Below are 18475 nucleotides of genomic sequence, written 5' to 3'. Positions count from 1 at the left end.
AGTCCGACTATAATGACAAGATATGCATGAAAATGTGCTGGCTCTTTTTATATAAAGAAGTATAAGTCACAATCATACAATACATCCATGTAAACCTGCTAGCCCCAACAGTGGAACGTTATAACCACATCTGCCTGCTCCTCCAAAGAGATGTACTAGCTCCATGCAATGGAGAAGCCAAGGCATGTTACAATAATGTCCAAATCTTCTTCAAGATAGTCTTAGTAGAATCTTGGCTAACCAAAAACCCATACAATGAGTTATGAGGGGCTATTTATAGAAAAGGGTGGGGTGACCCTTGACATTCCCCTTTGTGATAGTTCAAATACCCTCATGACTCTTCACCTACTCTCTAACTATTACATCCAACCATTGACACTTGACTTACACTTGACATGAATCAACATTACAATGCACATGTACTCATGTGAGACAACATCGCTTGAGCAAGCCCTGCAATACATCACTGACAATCGGTCTGCTATGATGAGACCAACTCTTTGACATGCTTGTGATGGTGAAGGTGGTGAGTTGATCCCAATCTTGGTCGTCCGTGATGGTGTGCATGCACCTCATGGTGACATCTTGTTGAAGCAAATTATGCCTCTATTGCAACCGGTGCATTGGTTTGGCCCCTTCATCCAACTTGTTTGCTAACATGTGCATGGTCTTCTTGGGTATGGTTGAACTGGCAACAATTGATGCATAGTGCTCGTGCTGATCTTCAAGTGTGTGCTAGTGGTCCTACGCTTCAACTTACCAAAGTACATGTTTAGCCCCAGTTAGACTTGCTTCTTGTCTTCGCCTTGGTGAGTGTGTTGAATGGGTTGGATTGCACGCATGCGATCAATGACATGAATGTTGTTGAATCCCTTGCATGTGAACAACAACACTGCTAACCATGTCTGCTTTGTGTCAGCTGCTAGGATGGATCCTTAGCTTGTATGGGCGCAGTTTCATCCGTGAGTGCATGTTGCACCCACTGTTGTTCCTACTCCTGTTGTAACTCATTCATTTGTCTGTGCACCTTCATGTTCTTCCTGAGTTGTTGCTTCAGCACATGCAACTCCTTCTTTGTTCCATCTTCTACCTTCACGTGATCTTCATGTTGCACGGTCACCTCATAGCCTGAGTCTCCAAAGTTACCTTCATTATTAGCAGATCTGCTTGATCATGCAACTTTGTTCCACCTCTGTGTTGTCAACAACCTTCCTCTTGCATTTGATGCATTCATTGTGTTCATTGCATTTGGTATGATGCCTTCAGTTGTTGTTCATGATGCTTCTTGTTGTGATGCTATTGCTTGATGTCCTTGTCTATGAACAACTTGATGTCTTCCTGAGTAGGCAAGCTCATAGACATTTGATCAACAGCATCCCCAAGTGTGCTCTGAATGGTGTCTTCATCTCTATTCTCCTAGAAACCATTGTACCTGTACTACTGAGAGGTAGATGAACACCTGCGATACCTAGAGACATGGCGACAGTCATAGAAAGAAATCTGTCAGTCAAAAACCAAAATGAACATGAGAACTGACTTACAACATACCTAGGTAAACGATCATGAAGGTTGCACAATTTCGGTGGGAAGGGCAATGCACAGTCCAGTTTCGCTACTGATTGTTGGGATTGCATAATGCGCAATTCTAGTAGGGAAGGACTGTTGGCCCAGGGACAAATTTGCACAATTTCTTGGGCCAAGCAACCACTATCCTCCAAAAATGAAAAAAATAGTCCTGGAGGAAAGTGTTGGGTAGGAATGCAAAAATATGGAGAGGAAGGTGAGCCTTCCTTCCCCATATTGCGCAATCCACCCTTGGTGAAGGCAGAGTCCAGGCCAAGGTTGGCCCGACTTGCCGACGGGAAAATGAAAGCAACTAAGACCATAAATGCATCATGATACTAAGTGATAGTAGAAGTGATTGACAGTTCATGAAAAACATGAATGAATTATTCAGCAAACAGATCAGCATGCATGTGGGTGAGGTAGTTCACCAGTTGGGTGAACGTCTGAGCAAACGTCTGTGCAAAATAGTTTCATGCATGTGACAGTAGTGAGATAGCAACGAAAACCGAAACAGAGCTAGGAAAAGTTATTATATATGTAAACAATAGCAAGCATTCAAATAAATCAAGCAAATAGTACTCCCAAAAGCGAAAACACAAAAAGCGACAACAATGCAGCACAAGGCATGGGAAGCAGGATTACCCCAAAATAGTTGAGCTGAATGCGCCGAATTCTCCTAGATGTGATGTGGTATGTTAGAGATGCAAGGTTGATGTGAGGAATGAGATCTGTAGCGTTCGGTTGATGATTTTTGATAACATCGAGGTCGTGATGTGCATGACATGAATCTAGGGGAAGCGACACTTGGTAAGAGGTTTCGGAATTGCTCCTTGCATGAAACCTCAAACTGCTAAACATAGATCCTTGAAACAAGGGATGCCTTTGCATGCTATCTTGGGAGAAGCAACCCACGCATGAAAGTCTGTTTTTCTCAGTCCTAGAGGGAACTGGTCAACTTAGCTACACATGCAAGAGACTGCTTGACTGCTAGAGAAAAATGTGCATTTCTGGCTAGAAGCTAGATTGGTTACCCAAGAGATTTGTGTAATTTCTAGGCAAAGCAGCTAACTGTTGCCTAGATTTGCACAAATCCTAGTCTGAATAGCCTACTTCTAGGAAATTTGTGCAAATCCTACTAGGAGTAGTGGCTGGCTGGATTGCGCAATCCTGAAGCCCAATAGGCTATCAGAGAGGGTTGTGCAATTCCTGGAGAGAAGGCTAGTTGCCATCCAGAAATGCAGAATTTTCAAGGGGAAGCTACTCAGTCTGTAGCTAGACCAAGTCCAGGTGAGAAACCTATGAGGGGAATGCATCAACTATGATTGGTAGGCTGCCTTTGTGCGAGGAAAACACATGAATCTTGAGTACTTGACGAAGAAAGACAAAGTGTTGTGTAAGGTTGGTAGGGAGGCTCCAAAACAGGCTAAGGAAAATTTTTGTAGGGTGGTTGTATCTACTACAAAACTTGGAAACTACCATCTCTTTGAATGGACCTTCTTCATGAAAAACAAGTCTAACACCTCTAGAAGTATTGTTCAGCCCTCAGCTCATCTTGGCTTCACACTAGCTTGATGTAAGATGTAGCATCTTCCATACTCTTGGTTAATTCACACACATTCCATGCCAAGGCAACACATTTTTTTCGATTGGGGTTGAGGGGTATATAGCTTCACAAGAGGTATCGTCGTCAGAGTCTTAGTTACATCTCTGGTGTTTCTCCACTGCCATAAGGTTTAGATAGTACCTTGATGGAGTTAAATAGGAACACAAGCATGGCTCTGCTACTAGTGAGCTTGGTCAGTACCCCTGTGGAGTTACTTGCATCACCTCCCTACATAGGAAGCCTTTCTCTTCTTTCACCTTATTCATTTTTTATTTTGATATTTTATTTTATTTTATTTCATTTTCATGTTCATTGTGCATATCACTTATTCATTTCAGAGGCAGAAGAGGGATCCCGACTTATTGAGAGCAGAAGAGGGTTTTCCAGCAAAGAAGTAGTTTATTTTATTTCTAACGTGCTTGTTAAGGCTTTCCCCCTCACCTTACTCTACTTGACTGAGCTGAAAAGGGTTAACCCAAAAAAAATCCACTAGAGAAGGTGACACTAGTTAGTGCGCAAGTGTTGTGTTTACACCAAGGTTCACTTCGAACAGTATGTATTTTCCTTCGACGTATCATGGACTAAAAGTAACAAGCTCATCATATAGAGGCAAGATGACAGATAACCAAGTAATGATAGTTGTACAAGACCTCTTGTACTTTACCCACCTTGCTTCAAGAGTTATACATGGTTTCATGCAAAACTAGCCTATGAATGAAACAAGCAAACGAGCTAACAATCAACAAAGGAAATCAAGAGCAGAAGCAAAAAACGAAAGTGAAGCAAGTAAACAAACAAGCGAGAAAACAGATAAGCAAACAAAACACGTAATAAAACAAGCATGCAAGCAAACAATTGAAATAAAACACTACTCCTACTCCAACACTAACTGTGCATGGGCCTGATCACATGAAGTCATACTTCCAATGCAGTCACCGACGCATTGGTAGACCCATGTTGGTGAAGGCTTGGTCCACGAGCAACCCAGTTGTGCGAACCAGTAAGCAAGAAAGATATAACAATGAAGACAGCCACACTTCGTGATTCAAAGTGCCCACGAGACATAAGTGAGTGAATCTGCATGACGGGAAGTCTGTGGACTTATCATGGTGTTGTGTGGCACTACATGCAACTTTGAAGAATAAGCACACTCTTTACTATGACATGCAAGTGAATGAATGAAACAAAGATAACTTGCGTTGCGAATGAGTGCTTGCAATGTAAGACACCTCCAATGCATGAGCAATGGGATCGTGTAGTTCAAGTAGAGGAAGTAGAATCTGAGTCTTAGATTGATCTTGAGTGCATACAGATGAGAGATGAGGAGCCTTGAGAGTTTGAACAATTTCTTGATCGGAAGCAAAACTAACATCAAGACAGGGAGGGCCTGACATAACCATCAGCTCAGGCTAAAGTGCCTCGATGGTCTGTGGGGTTTCGACTTCGTTGATAGATGGATCTTCGTAGGCTAGTCACTTACACGGATTAATAACAAGTGAATCAACATCATGGTCAGATGATGAAATGAAGAGATCATGACAACCAAGATCAAAAAATTCAGGATGTTGGTCGGCATCCTCATGGTTTGACGAATCACACATAGGGGTAGATGAGGAGGAAGGATGTGCACCCTCTGTGTTTCCAGAAAAGGAAGATGAAAGATCAAGTGGATTTCCAATGAATGATTGGTCCTCTCCATTTTTGGATGATGGGCTAACATATAGTGTGTCCTACAAAATATCAACAATGGGCGCATCCGTGGATGAAGGCACACATGAGAAATCATGGATGGAAGGTTCACCAATTATGTTTGGAAAGAATGGAGGGGGCTCAGATAAAAGGGAGTCATCCTTCATCGAGTGTTGATGTTCAAGCTCCCACTCATACTCTTCATGAATGACAGTGCATGTTGGTTGTGTAACACCAACTCCGTCAATGGGTTTCTCCTCGATCACAACAAGTGAAGAGTCTGGAATGGATGAACACAAGACAACATCATCCCGAGGAACACCTAAGTGCAAAGATGGAGGTCGAAGAAAAGAATGCATATGAGAACTCGAAGGAATCACAACCAAATCTACGTGAAAATTGAGTGGAGTGATGTTGGGAGAGTGTGAAGGATGACCAGGTCTGTGAGCATGATCCTCAACATCACTGGGCAGTGGCAGAGATATTGAATAAGAGGAAGGTGGATAGTCAGTTGAGACAATGCTTGCTTCCACATTCCACATGAGATTGCGCAGCTCCATCAAGGAATAATGTTGAGTGAGGCTTGATCTCAAACTTTCTCCTGGGATGGGAAAATTTCTTAAGGTAGTACTCGAACCAGTCCCAAAGATAAGAAAATTTCATCTGGCTCCTCGGAGCTTGAAACTGCAAGTCACGAAAGCGTTGGCAAAAATCAATAACGGATTCATGTGGGGCCCTCCATTGCTGTAATAGTTTCTGGTCAAGATGGTTTAGATCAAAATGATAGAACATGTCTTCAATAAGATCACAGAAGTGCTCAAATGAGTGCACGGTCTCATCCGGTAGGCTGAGCACCCAATGAAATGTAGATTCGTGAAGTGTGTATGCATGTAGCAAATATCATGTTCATCAGAAAACTCATCTTCCTCATAAATCATGGAAAGAAAATTATATAAGTGTTCAAGCCAAGCCACTTTGCCTTCACCATCATATGTTTGAGTGGACAAGAGATCGAAAAGCTTCCCCGAGATGGAGACATCTCCACGATCCCAAAAACACCTCAGGGGAAGAAGAATGAAAGACTCCATGAAAGATATGCAAAGGTTCAAAACTAGATGAGATGACACTTCTTGTAATCAGGCCCTCCTTCTAGCACTAGAAATGTTGACGGTGCTAGACCCACCAACATGTCAAGGGGATCTCCCCGGTAAGAAGTCCCAATTACACCTCAAACCTTTTGGTGTAGGAGTCCCAGCAGTGGGTCATAAGGTAATGCCTTAACCGCGATGTCGTACAAAGGCAAGTAGGATAACTCTGTCAGCATCAAGGGTGTGACTGATGTAGTGAGTCAAGGAAGGTGTATGAGAGGTTCCAACACTTCAAAGGGGGGAGGAGGTGAAGGTGAGTTCCAGGTTCAAAGGGATCAGCCCCAACTTAGCTAGGAACACACAACACAAAGTACATGCACAGATTCCAGTGAAGAAGTCGACTTGGATGCGACAGTCACATCATACAAGGTAAGATAACACGTACAACATTCACGGATCAGTCCGAGACGAGTGCAATGATTGTTATGGCAAGGTTCAAGTTAAAGGTTTGTTTGATCTCTGGAAGAGTAGTCGACACATACGGTAACATCATTATCAACATATGAAACACATTAACAACAAGATTCATATAATTTCACGTGAATTAGTTCATACATAAGCACGTAAGTTAAACAACATATATCATTAAAGCAATCAGAGCAGTCCAACTACAATAACAACATATGCATGAAAATGTGTTGGCTCTTATTATATAAAGAAGTGTAAGTCACAATCATATAATACAGCCTTGTAAACCTACTAGCCCCAATAGTGGAACGTTACAACCACATCCACCTACTCCTCCAAAGAGATGCACTAGCTCTGTGCAGTGGAGAAGCCAAGGTGCATTACAATACTATCCAAGTCTTCTTCAAGATAATCTTAGTAGAAGCTTGGATGACCAAAATCCCATACAATGAGTTATGAGGGACTATTTATAGAAAAGGGTGGGGTGACCCTTAACATTCCCCTTTGTGACAGTTCAACTATCCTCATGACTCTTCACCTACTCTATGATTGTTACATCCAACCATTGGCACTTGACTTACACTTGACATGACTCAACATTACAATGCACATGTACTCATGTGAGACAACATGGCTTGAGCAAGCCTTGCAAGACATAATTGACACTTGGTCCGTTGTGATGAGACCAACTCTTTGACATGCTTGTGATGGTGAAGGTGGTGAGTTGATGCCAAGCTTGGTCATCCGTGATGGTGTGCATGCACCTCATGGTGACATCTTGCTAAAGAGAACTCTGCCTCCATTGCAACTAATGCATTGGTTTGGCCCCTTCTTCCAACTCATCTGCTAACATGCGCATGGTATTCTTGGGTATGGTTGAACTGGCAAAAACTACTGCATAGTGTCTGTGCTGATCTTCAAGTGTGTGCTAGTGGTCTTGCACATCAACTTACTGAAGTACATGTTTAGCCCCAGTTGGACTTTCTTCTTTTCTTTGCCTTAGTGAGTGTGTTGAATGGGTTGGATTTCATGCGTGTGCTCAATGACATGCATGCTGTTGAATCCCTTGCATGTGATCAAAAACACTGCTTACCATGTCTGCTTTGTGTCAGCTGCTAGGATGGATCCTTAGCTTGTACGGGCACATTTTCATCTGTGAGTGCATGTTGCGCCCACTAATGTTCCTACTCCTATTGTAACTGATTCACTTGTCTATGCAGCTTCATGTTCTTCCTAAGTGCTGCTTCAGCACATGAAACTCCTTCTTTGTTCCATCTTTTGCATTCGCGTGATCTTCATGTTGCATCGTCACCTCATAGACTGATTCTCCAAAGTTTCCTTCATTATCAGTGGATCTACTTGATCTTGCATCTTTGTTCTGCCTCTGTCTTGTCAACAACCTTCCTCTTGCATTTTCTATATTCATTGCATTCACTGCATTGGGTGCGTTCGCTACATTTAGTATGCTTCCTTCAGTTGTTTTTCATGATGCTGCTTGTTGTGATGCTTCTGCTTGACATCCTTGTCTACGAACAACTTGATGTCTTCGTGAGTAGGCAAGCTCATAGAAACTTTATCAACTTCATCCCCAAGCGTGCTCTGAATGGTGTCTTCGTATCTACTCTCTTATAAACCATTGTACCTGTACTACTGAGAGGCAGATGAACACCTGTGATACCTAAAGACATAGCGACACTCATAGCAAGAAATCTGTCAGTTGAAAACCAAAATGAACATGAGAACTGAATTGCAACATACCTAGGTAAATGATCATGAAGGTTGCACAATTTCGGCCGGGAGGTCAGGAGACCGACTGCCAAGACTACTCAAGGCACAGTCTGGGCTGCTGGGAGATTGGCTGACTGCTAGACCTACGCAATGCATAGTCTAGTCTGGTTGCTGACTTCTAGGATTTTGCAATGCACAATTCTAGCTGGGAAGGACTACTGGTCCAGGGACAAATTTGCACAATTTCTTGGGCCAAGCAGCCACAGTCCTCTAGAAATGCGCAAAAAAGTCCTAGAGGCCAGTGTTATGTAGTAATGTGCAAATATGGAGAGGAAGGTGAGCCTTCCTTCCCGAAATTGTGTAATGCAGCCTCGGTGAAGGCAGAGTCCGAGCCAAGGTTGGCCCGACTTGCTGACAGGAAACTAAAATCAACTAAGACAGTAAATGCATGGAGACACTAAGTGATAGCAGAATTGATTGACAGTGCATGCAAAACATAAATGAAAGATTCAACAAACAGATCAACATGCATGTGGGTGAGGCAATTCGCCAGTTGGGTGAACGTTTGTGCAAAATAGTTTCATGCATGCGACAACAGTGAGATAGCAACGAAAACTGAAACAAAGCTAGGGTAAGCTAGTATATATGTAAACGACAACAAGCATTTAAAGAAATCAAGAAAAGAGTACTCCCACAAGTGAAAACACAAAAAGCGACAGAAGTGCAGCACACGGGATGGGAAGTGGGCTTACCCCAAAACAGTTGAGATAAACATGTCAACTTCTCCTAGATGTGATTTGGGATGTCAGAGCTACAAGGCTGATGTGAGGAATGAGCTCTGGAGCATCTAGTTGATGAGTTTTGATAACATCAAGGTCATGATGCGCATCCCACGAATCTAGGGGAAGCAACACTTGGTGAGAGGTTTCAGAATTGCTCCTTGCATGCAACCTCCAACTGCTAAACATAGATCTTTAAAACAAGGGATGCCTTTGCATGATATCTTGAGAGAAGCATCGCATGCATGTGAGTATGTTTTGCTAGGTCTCGAAGGGAACCGCTCAGCTCAGCTGCACATGCAAGAGACTGCTCGACTGTTGGAGAAAAATGCGCATTTCTGGCTGGGAGTTGGGATGGCTTCCTAGGAGATTTGCATAATTTCCGGGCAAAGCAGCTAAATGTTTCCTAGATTTGTACAAATCCTAGGCTGGATAGCCTGCTTCTGGGAAAATTTGTGCAAATCCTACTAGGAGGGTTGGCTAGCAGGATTGCACAATCTTGGAGCCTAGCAGGCTGTCAGAGAGGATTGCGCAATTCTTGGAGGGAAGGTTGGTTGCCCTCTAGAAATGTACAATTTTCAAGGGGCATCTGCTTATTCAGTAGTTGGACCAAGTCTGGGCAAGCAGCCTATGAGGGGAATGGATCAACTATGATCGACAAGTTTCCTTTGTGTGAGGAAAGCACATGAAGCTTGAGTACATAACGAAGCAAGACAAAGTGTTGTGAAAGGTTGGTAGGGAGGCTCCAAAATAGGCTAAGGAAAAATTTTGGAGGGTGGTTGTAGCTGCTACAACATGCTGTCAAAGATGATATCGTTAACATAAACAACAATAATTAGTCTTTTATCATTTTCAATCTTGGTGTATAAGTTGTTGTCTACAGATCCTTTTGTGAACCCTTGTTGTTGTAGATATTTGTCAAGGCTATAATACCAAGCCCTTGGAGCTTGTTTTAGTCCATAAAGAGCCTTTTTGAGCTTGCATACAAGATTTGCATCATTTCCTAGAATGAATCCTTCTGGTTTCTCAATATAAACTTCTTCTAACTCTCCATTAAGAAATATAGATTTTACATTCATTTGATACACATTGAGTTTCTGAAAACTTGAAAGAGCAAGAAACGTTCTTATGGCTTCAAGTCTGGCAATAGGTGCAAATTTTTCTTCAAAGTATATACCTTCTTGTTGAGCATACCCTTTACAAACAAGTCTTGCCTTGTTTCTAATAACCTATCCATTTTCATTCAATTTATTCTTGAATATCCCCATTTTGTTCCTATAACATTTTTATTAAGAGGTCTAGAAACTAGTTCCGAAATATCATTCTTTTCAATTTGGTTAAGTTCTTCATTCATTGCCTTAACCCAACATGCATATTTGCTAGATTCATTAACATTTTGTTGTTCTATGGTGGATAGTAATTCTAGATAACTGGAAGTTCTTGCAAGAGTTCTTCTTGTCTGTACTCAGACCCTTTTTCTCCTAGAATTTGAGATTCTGGATGATTCTTTTGAACATATCTAGATGGATTATTTTCTCGGTCAGTTGTATCTTCTTCTAATGCTTAATCGATTTCTTCCTCTATATCACTTTTATTTGATATGGGAAAGAATTCATCGTCATCCTCATTTTCATCATCCTTTGTTTGTTCTAGATTTTTTCATGCTTCGTCAATTACTACATCAATCCATTTAACAATTTTTTGAAGTCTCTTGTTATAACATTTGTATCCTTTACTTCTAGATGAATAACCAAGAAGAATTCCTTCATCTACTCTGGGTTCATACTTACCAAGTTTTTCATTAGTCCTTTTGATGAAACATTTGCTTCAAAAAACTCTAAAGTGTTTTACAGTAGGAGGCTTACCATACCAAAGTTCATATGGATTTTGATCACTATTTACCCAAACATTTTCTTTGTTGAGAATAGTCACGGCCATAAATGCAACTTCACCCCAGAAGATGGAAGGAGTTCCAGATTCATCAAGCATAGCTCGAGCCATTTGTCGAACTGTTTTTCTCCTTCTTTCCACTACACCATTTTGTTGAGGAGTTCTAGAAATAGAGAACTGCCTTTTTATTCCATGTTGTTCACAAAAATCAAAAAATTCATCTGATATGAATTCTCCCCCTCGATCAGATCTGAGACATTTGATTTTTCGATCTGATTCATTTTCAACTAAATCTTTGAAGGCTTTAAAATTTTCAAATGCTTCATCTTTATGCTTTAGTAGACCTATCCAACACATTATAGAGAAATCATCAATGAATAAAATAAAGTATTCTTCTCCACGAGGTGACTTTTTCCTTGTTGGTCCACACAAATCAGTATGGATGAGTTCAAGAGGCTTACTTGCTGATCCTTCCTTTTCACTGAAATGAACTCTGGTTTTCTTACTGACTTGACATGGTTTGCATATGGTATTTTCTAGGATGTTGATATCTGGAAGATCATGAACTGCCTTGAGCCTGTTTTCTTTTCTTATTTGAGAAAATCTTAGATGCCCCAATCTTCTGTGCCATAACCCGTTTTAATCTATTTTGCGTAGATAGCATTGTTTTTGTCCTCCTTTCAGTATGTATAGGTTTGTTAGATTTTAAGCTTCTGTGGTAGTTTTTTGCAGTGGCATGATCCGGATTATCCACAGTTTGGTGTTCATTCTGTCGACGTTTCAAACCCCAAAGGGGGTCCATCATCAGGACTAAATTAGATAGAATATGAATGAAAGCTTATTGAGAGAAGAGTCTTCTGACCTGGGAATAAATAAACCTAGATCCCTAATTTTTATAAAGAAGCCGACAATTATATATATGATTTCTTATTTATTTTATTTTTATTTATTATTTTATTTTCATATAATAGTTCTATAAAAAAAATTTATTAATTAATAAATTTATTCCTATTGTTTTACCTAGAACCTAAAAATGTTTTAATTGATAAGTTTAATTCATAAATAGGTTAATTTATTTATATTTATTTTATAATTCCTTTTAATTCTTTTTATTTTTATTTTTATTTTATTAATCTGAAATTAATGGATTAATTAATTAATTTAATTTTAATTCTATCCAAATTTCTTTATTATTAACTTTATTTATTGTTATTTACCAATTTTTCTATCTAGCCCTAATTTTCAATTAATTAATTAATTAATTAAATTAATTAATTTATAATCTTTTATTTATTTATTAATCAAATGTTAGTCATTGGTTATTATTAATTGTTTTAGTTTATAAATTGACTAATTTTATTAATTTTTATTTTAGAATTAATTAAAATCAATATAATTAAATAATTAAATTACTTTATTTAATTTTGATTTAATTAATCTAATTAAATTTAATTTTAAAATTAATTAAGTAATAAATTTATAATTCTTTTAATTGTTTTATTTTTATTAATTAATTTAAATTTAATTGATTAATTAATAAAAAATTTATTTTATTATTGTTATTTATCATATTTCATTGTTTAGTTTATAAAGCCCTAATTGTCTAATTAATCAATTAATTAATTAATTAATTAATTTATAATCTTCATTTTATTTCAGTTAATTTTCTAGGTTATTATTATTTATTTGAGTAATTTTATTTAATTTCTATTTTTATTTAGAATTAATTAAAATTAATTTAATTAATATAATTAATCAAATTAAAATTAATTTAATTTTAATTTAATTTAATTTTGATTTAATTAATTAAATTTTAATTTAATTCAATTAATTTTGATTTAATTAATTAAATTAATTCATTAAATTTATTAATATGAAAGTCCCTGCTACTCCATGGAGGGGTTTATCTATCTGACCAGGGGAAGCCAATTTCCACTGATTTCACTCCCATTGTCCCTGTTGAGGTTCTAAGGAAATTTCATGATTTCGATGGCCTCTCTGATTTTTCTTTTATGATAATTATCCTCTCTTGCAATAATTTTAGCGTCTTCCAAACACATATGATGTTTGGTTTTGGACGAGTGTTCTGCAAGGGCTGATGTACAGAACCTCTCATTCTTTATATCAGCTGCGTGCTCTTTTAGTCTTATCTTCAGAGAACGACCTGTTTCCCCAATATAACTCTTGCCACAAGAGCAATCAATCTTGTACACACCCTTGAGTTGTTGATGATCAATGTTATCCTTAACCGACCTCATCATTTGCCTTATAGTTCCACATGTTGTAAATTGAGTGTTTATGTTATTCTTCCTTAAAATTTTTGCAATCTTATCTGTAATCCCTTGGATGAATGGAAGGTAAACTTTCCCATGATTTTCTTTCTTGTCTTCAGGAGGACGCTTGGAGAGGACCTTATCCTGAGCTCTTCTTATAGCTTTCCTGATACTCCACTCCTTGTATCCAAGGCTTTTGAAGACAGAGGTTAAGTGTTCAATCTCTTCTTTTAGGTGATCCGGGTCAGAAATTCTGAAAGCCCTAACAGCTAGAGTGTTTAAGACGCCAGATTTTTGGGAAGGATGATGGTAAGAGTCAGCATGAAGATAGCTATCAGTATGAGTTTTCTTTCTATAGACCTGGTGTCCCAAAGTACCATCCTCTTTTCTACTGATCAGAACATCAAGAAAGGGGATCTTACCATTCTCTTCAAGCTCCATAGTAAATTTGATTTCAGAAGATATAGAGTTAAGATGATTGAAAAACCTCTCCAGTTCTGCCTTACCATGAGTCGAATTCAGGTTAGTGTCGTCAACAAATCTTTTCCACCAAGCTGGCTTCAAAGGATATGAGTCAAGGGCCTTTCTTTCGAAGTACTCCATGTATAAGTTGGCAACAATAGGTGAGAGTGGGGAACCCATGGCGACTCCAGATATTTGTTCATAATAGTGATCTTGAAAACTGAAAAAAGTGGACCGTAAACAAATTTCTGCAAGCTTTGTTGTTTCAGGATCGGTGGCCATCTTTATAACATGAACAGCTTCATCTAGAGGAATCTTTGTAAACAAAGAAACCACATCAAAACTTACTAGAATATCATCTTTATCCACCTTTTTATTCTTAATAAGCTTTACAAAATCATTTGAGTCTTTTATAAAAGAGTCTGTGTTACCAACCAGAGGCTTTAGGATCTTAGCTACATACTTAGCCAATTCATAGGTAGGGGAACCAATGGTGTTAACAATTGGTCTAAGAGGGACCCCTTCCTTATGGATTTTTGGTAATCCATAGATTCTAGGAATAACCTCACAGGAGGGAATCAACTTCTTTTTTATTTTATCTTCCAGGTTAGTTTCCATGATGGCTTTCTTGACTTGTTTTATCACCTTGGGAATAGGGTTGGAGTTGACTCTTCTATAACTCCCACAATTTAAATGCTCATTCATTTTATGAATGTAATCTTCCTTATTTAACACAACAGTGGCCCCTCCTTTATCATCTTTAAGAACAACTATCTTATCATTGTTTTGGAGAGATCTAAGAGCCTCTCGCCCCTCTTTATTCAGGTTACTCTTTGGGCGCTTAGACCTCAACATAGCTATAGAACATTCCTGTCTTAATATCTCTTTAATGTTTGATGAAAGGCCTTGAGTCCCATTCTCAATGTTGCAGATGATGCTTTCAAATGGAATGTTCTTAGGAGAGACCGCAAATCCCAATCCTTTGCTAAGGATATTGATTTCTTCAGAAGTGAGCATTATGGATGAGAGATTAACGACTCTTTTATCATGATTTGGAACATTGGCATTCCCAGTAACAAACCTACCATTGTCGGGATTATTAGATTCTGTTCTCAATTGATTATCACCTGTAGCATTATCATTTTTAATTCTACAATCTGCATTAGTTCCAACATCTTCTATGCTGCTTCTGTCTTTATATATAATGTTCCTGATTTCAACATCCTTGATATTTACATCCATAATGGAATCAATTTCAGATTTATCAAAATCATTGTTGTAACTAGTGCATTTAGGCCCCTTGTCATTGCTTATATTGCTGGTGTTACTACCTGCGTGTTTTATATAGCAGGTGATGTTACAAGCATGTTTTATGTTGCTTCTTTTATTACAATCATTGTCATAACCAGCGTTGTTAGGCCCTTTGTCAAAGCCTGAGATAGCGCAGGAGACCACGCTGCTCACAGTGATACTGCTGTTATTACAAGCTTGTTTTATGTTGTTGCTGTTACAGGTATGACTGGAACTGAAGGGAACAGCGTGGGATAAGTCCATTATGGGTTTTGGTGGCTCGCAAGGAACAACGCAGTTACATGGAACAGCTTAGGAAACCATTGGGTTCACGTTATCATTCATGATTTCAACACGTTTCAAGGTGTTATCATTCATGATTTTAGCGTGTTTTATTCTGCTAGAAACCTTCGCTACACTGTCTGAACTTTTGCTGCCTTTCGTTTCTTCGCTGTCTCTTGTTGGAATCGTTGGAATTGTTTCTATGTTGTCTTCCTTTAAGGCTAGATTGCTTTTCACAGTAGGTAAACCCACGCCTTCTTCCAGCTTGGACAGCTTCCTGGACTGTCTTACCCGGGTAATTCTACCCTGTGCCTGGGCCTTCAATGCAGCTTTTGCATCAATTATTTTCCATAGATCGACGCTGACTATCATAGTTAGTTTTAGATGAGTGGAAAGGACCAAGCGATTGAGCTTGTCTAATGCTGCCCTTCTGATTTCTCCTCGAATTAGGGCCAAATTTAATTTCAAAAACGATTTATTATTATAATGATTAAATAGTCTATGATTTACCTTCGCAAAAGGAGGAATGATTTTCTTGTTTCTAAATTGTTTAATAAATTGCAGGTCTACAGTTCTCCTCTCAATTTTTATCCTCAAGATTTCGAGAAGACAGACCTCCTTCCATATTTCCCCTCCATACAGGGAAGATATGTTAGATTTTAAGCTTCTGTGGTAGTTTTTTGCAGTGGCATGATCCGGATTATCCACAGTTTGGTGTTCATTCTGTCGACATTTCAAATCCCAAAGGGGGTCCATCATCAGGACTAAATTAGATAGAATATGAATGAAAGCTTGCAGTGGCATGATCCGGATTATCCACAGTTTGGTGTTCATTCTGTCAACGTTTCAAACCCCAAAGGGGGTCCATCATCAGGACTAAATTAGATAGAATATGAATGAAAGCTTATTGAGAGAAGAGTCTAATAAACCTAGATCCCTAATTTTTATAAAGAAGTCGACAATTATATATATGATTTCTTATTTATTTTATTTTTATTTATTATTTTATTTTCATATAATAGTTCTATAAAAAAAAAAAATATTATTTAATAAATTTATTCCTATTGTTTTACCTAGAACCTAAAAATGTTTTAATTGATAAGTTTAATTCATAAATAGGTTTAATTTATTTATATTTATTTTATAATTCATTTTAATTCATTTTATTTTTATTTTTATTTTTATTTAATTAATTTGAAATTAATTGATTAATTAATTAATTTAATTTTAATTCTATCCAAATTTCTTTATTATTAACTTTATTTATTGTTATTTACCAATTTTTTCTATCTAGCCCTAATTTTCAATTAATTAATTAATTAATTTATAATCTTTTATTTATTTATTTAATCAAATGTTAATCATTGGTTATTATTAATTGTTTGGTAACACGGACTCAATTAAACTTATCAATTAAAAATGTTTTTATTGATAAGTTTAATTCATAAATAGGTTAATTTATTTATATTTATTTTATAATTCCTTTTAATTCTTTTTATTTTTATTTTTATTTTATTAATTTGAAATTAATGGATTAATTAATTAATTTAATTTTAATTCTATCCAGATTTCTTTATTATTAACTTTATTTATTGTTATTTACCAATTTTTCTTTTTTTCCGGGGAAAAAAGCAACTTTTTATTAGTGAAATAAAAGTTTTGTTCCAGTAGTTCATAAGCCGCACAGGGCTTAAATGTGCAGATACAGCTCAACCCGCGGGGAGCTATTTTTCGAGTTTGATACCTGATACATTCATCCTCCAAGAGGAGGATATAAAAACAAATTTATACAGGAAATTTCAAAAAAATTTGGAGTCTCCAACATGGAAAGACATAAATCCTGTGAAAGCAGTGAGAAATAGTCCTCCATCACTGTGTTACATATACAAAATTTGATATTCAAAAGTGGAGAAAACTGAAATATGTTCCGAGAGTAAATGCCGAGTGAGATAGCCGAGAGTATATGCCGAGAGATCAGAGCTGACCCCGAGAAATATTTGCCGAGAGACAGTATATAAGAAAAAAGTATATGAGTGTGAACAGCAAAAATTTAGTAAAACTGGAGAAATGCCGACAAAAAAGGGCGGAAAAAGCTGACTGTTGATAGAGCTACTGAACATATGGAGGCTGGTTTGATCTGACAGACTGCCCCTGTAAAATTTCTTCTATCTCCCAGCTGTCCTGATCCTGTAGTAAACCTGCCTTAGATAGCTGATCGGCTTCTTCGTTTCTTTCCCTGTAAATATGACATAGTGAGAACCTGTTAAAGAGAGTCTTCAGGTGTAATATCTCTTCAACAATAGTCATTAAAATTTGATTCTGGCAAGCAGCTAAACCATTGATCCAATTAATAACATTTAGAGAGTCTCCAAATAACTGAATTGAATTGATATGTTTGTGAAGGAGCCAACAAAGAAGGAGGCGCAAAGAGGAGAGTTCTGCATAATTGTTTGTTCCCGATCCAAGCCCAACAGAGGCTTTTAGAATGTTTTCTGAGTTGATGTGAATGCTTATGCCTGCACCAGCCCGATTATTTTGAGAGGCTCCATCAAAAAAACCACATGGAATATCCTCCTGGATTATGAGATTGTTTTGAGCAGATCTGGTTTTCTTAGTTTCAGGGGGAGGTAGAGAAAGATAGATGGCTGCGATGTTAGAGGCTATAGCTGAGGGCGGAGTCATAAGGTCTTGGAACAAACTTTTATTTCTCGCAAGCCATACTCCCCAGCAAAAAATGATAGGCAGGTTCCTTAAATTCCCTTCTGTGTATGTGTGCCACCATTTCCTCCATGACTCGGCGAGCGGCTCATTTCCCCATTGTGCAGTAATCTTGAGAAGCCCCGAGACCTCCCCCCAAATCTGCCGAGAGAAAAGGCAGGAGATGAAGAGATGATTTGAGGTTTCCTCATCATCCTTGCACAGGGGGCAACGTCCTGGACCAAAGAGAAACCTGGATTGAAGGATTTCCCATGTTGGAGCCTTCTTTTTAAGAATACACCATATGAAGAGCTTTGCTTTAGCTGGGCTCTTAAGTTTCCATAGTGCTTTGGACCACCAATCCGGCTCTCCCCATCCTTTTTTGCCCAAGAGAAAAGAGTAGCCCTCCTTTGGTGTATAACCCCCCGATTTACTGTGAGCCCACATTAGCCTGTCAGGTTCCTCCCTTATCCTAACATTGGATCGTTTAAGTTCTTTTGTGAAACCTGTCCATTCGTTCTTCCATCTAATATTTATCCCTAATTCTTCATCATCCTTCCATACCTGACCCCAAATGGAGAACTGTCCATCTCTTGCCACCTGATTTAGTGTTGTAATATTTTTGGACTCAAGATGGCGAATAAACCCGGGCGATAAGGC

Source organism: Pinus tabuliformis, chromosome 5_2 (genome assembly GCF_031772625.1).
Source record: "Pinus tabuliformis cultivar Carrire ecotype Pingquan chromosome 5_2, CPIR1, whole genome shotgun sequence".
NCBI classification, from domain to species: domain Eukaryota; kingdom Viridiplantae; phylum Streptophyta; class Pinopsida; order Pinales; family Pinaceae; genus Pinus; species Pinus tabuliformis.
Note: the sequence above shows the minus strand (reverse complement) of the source record.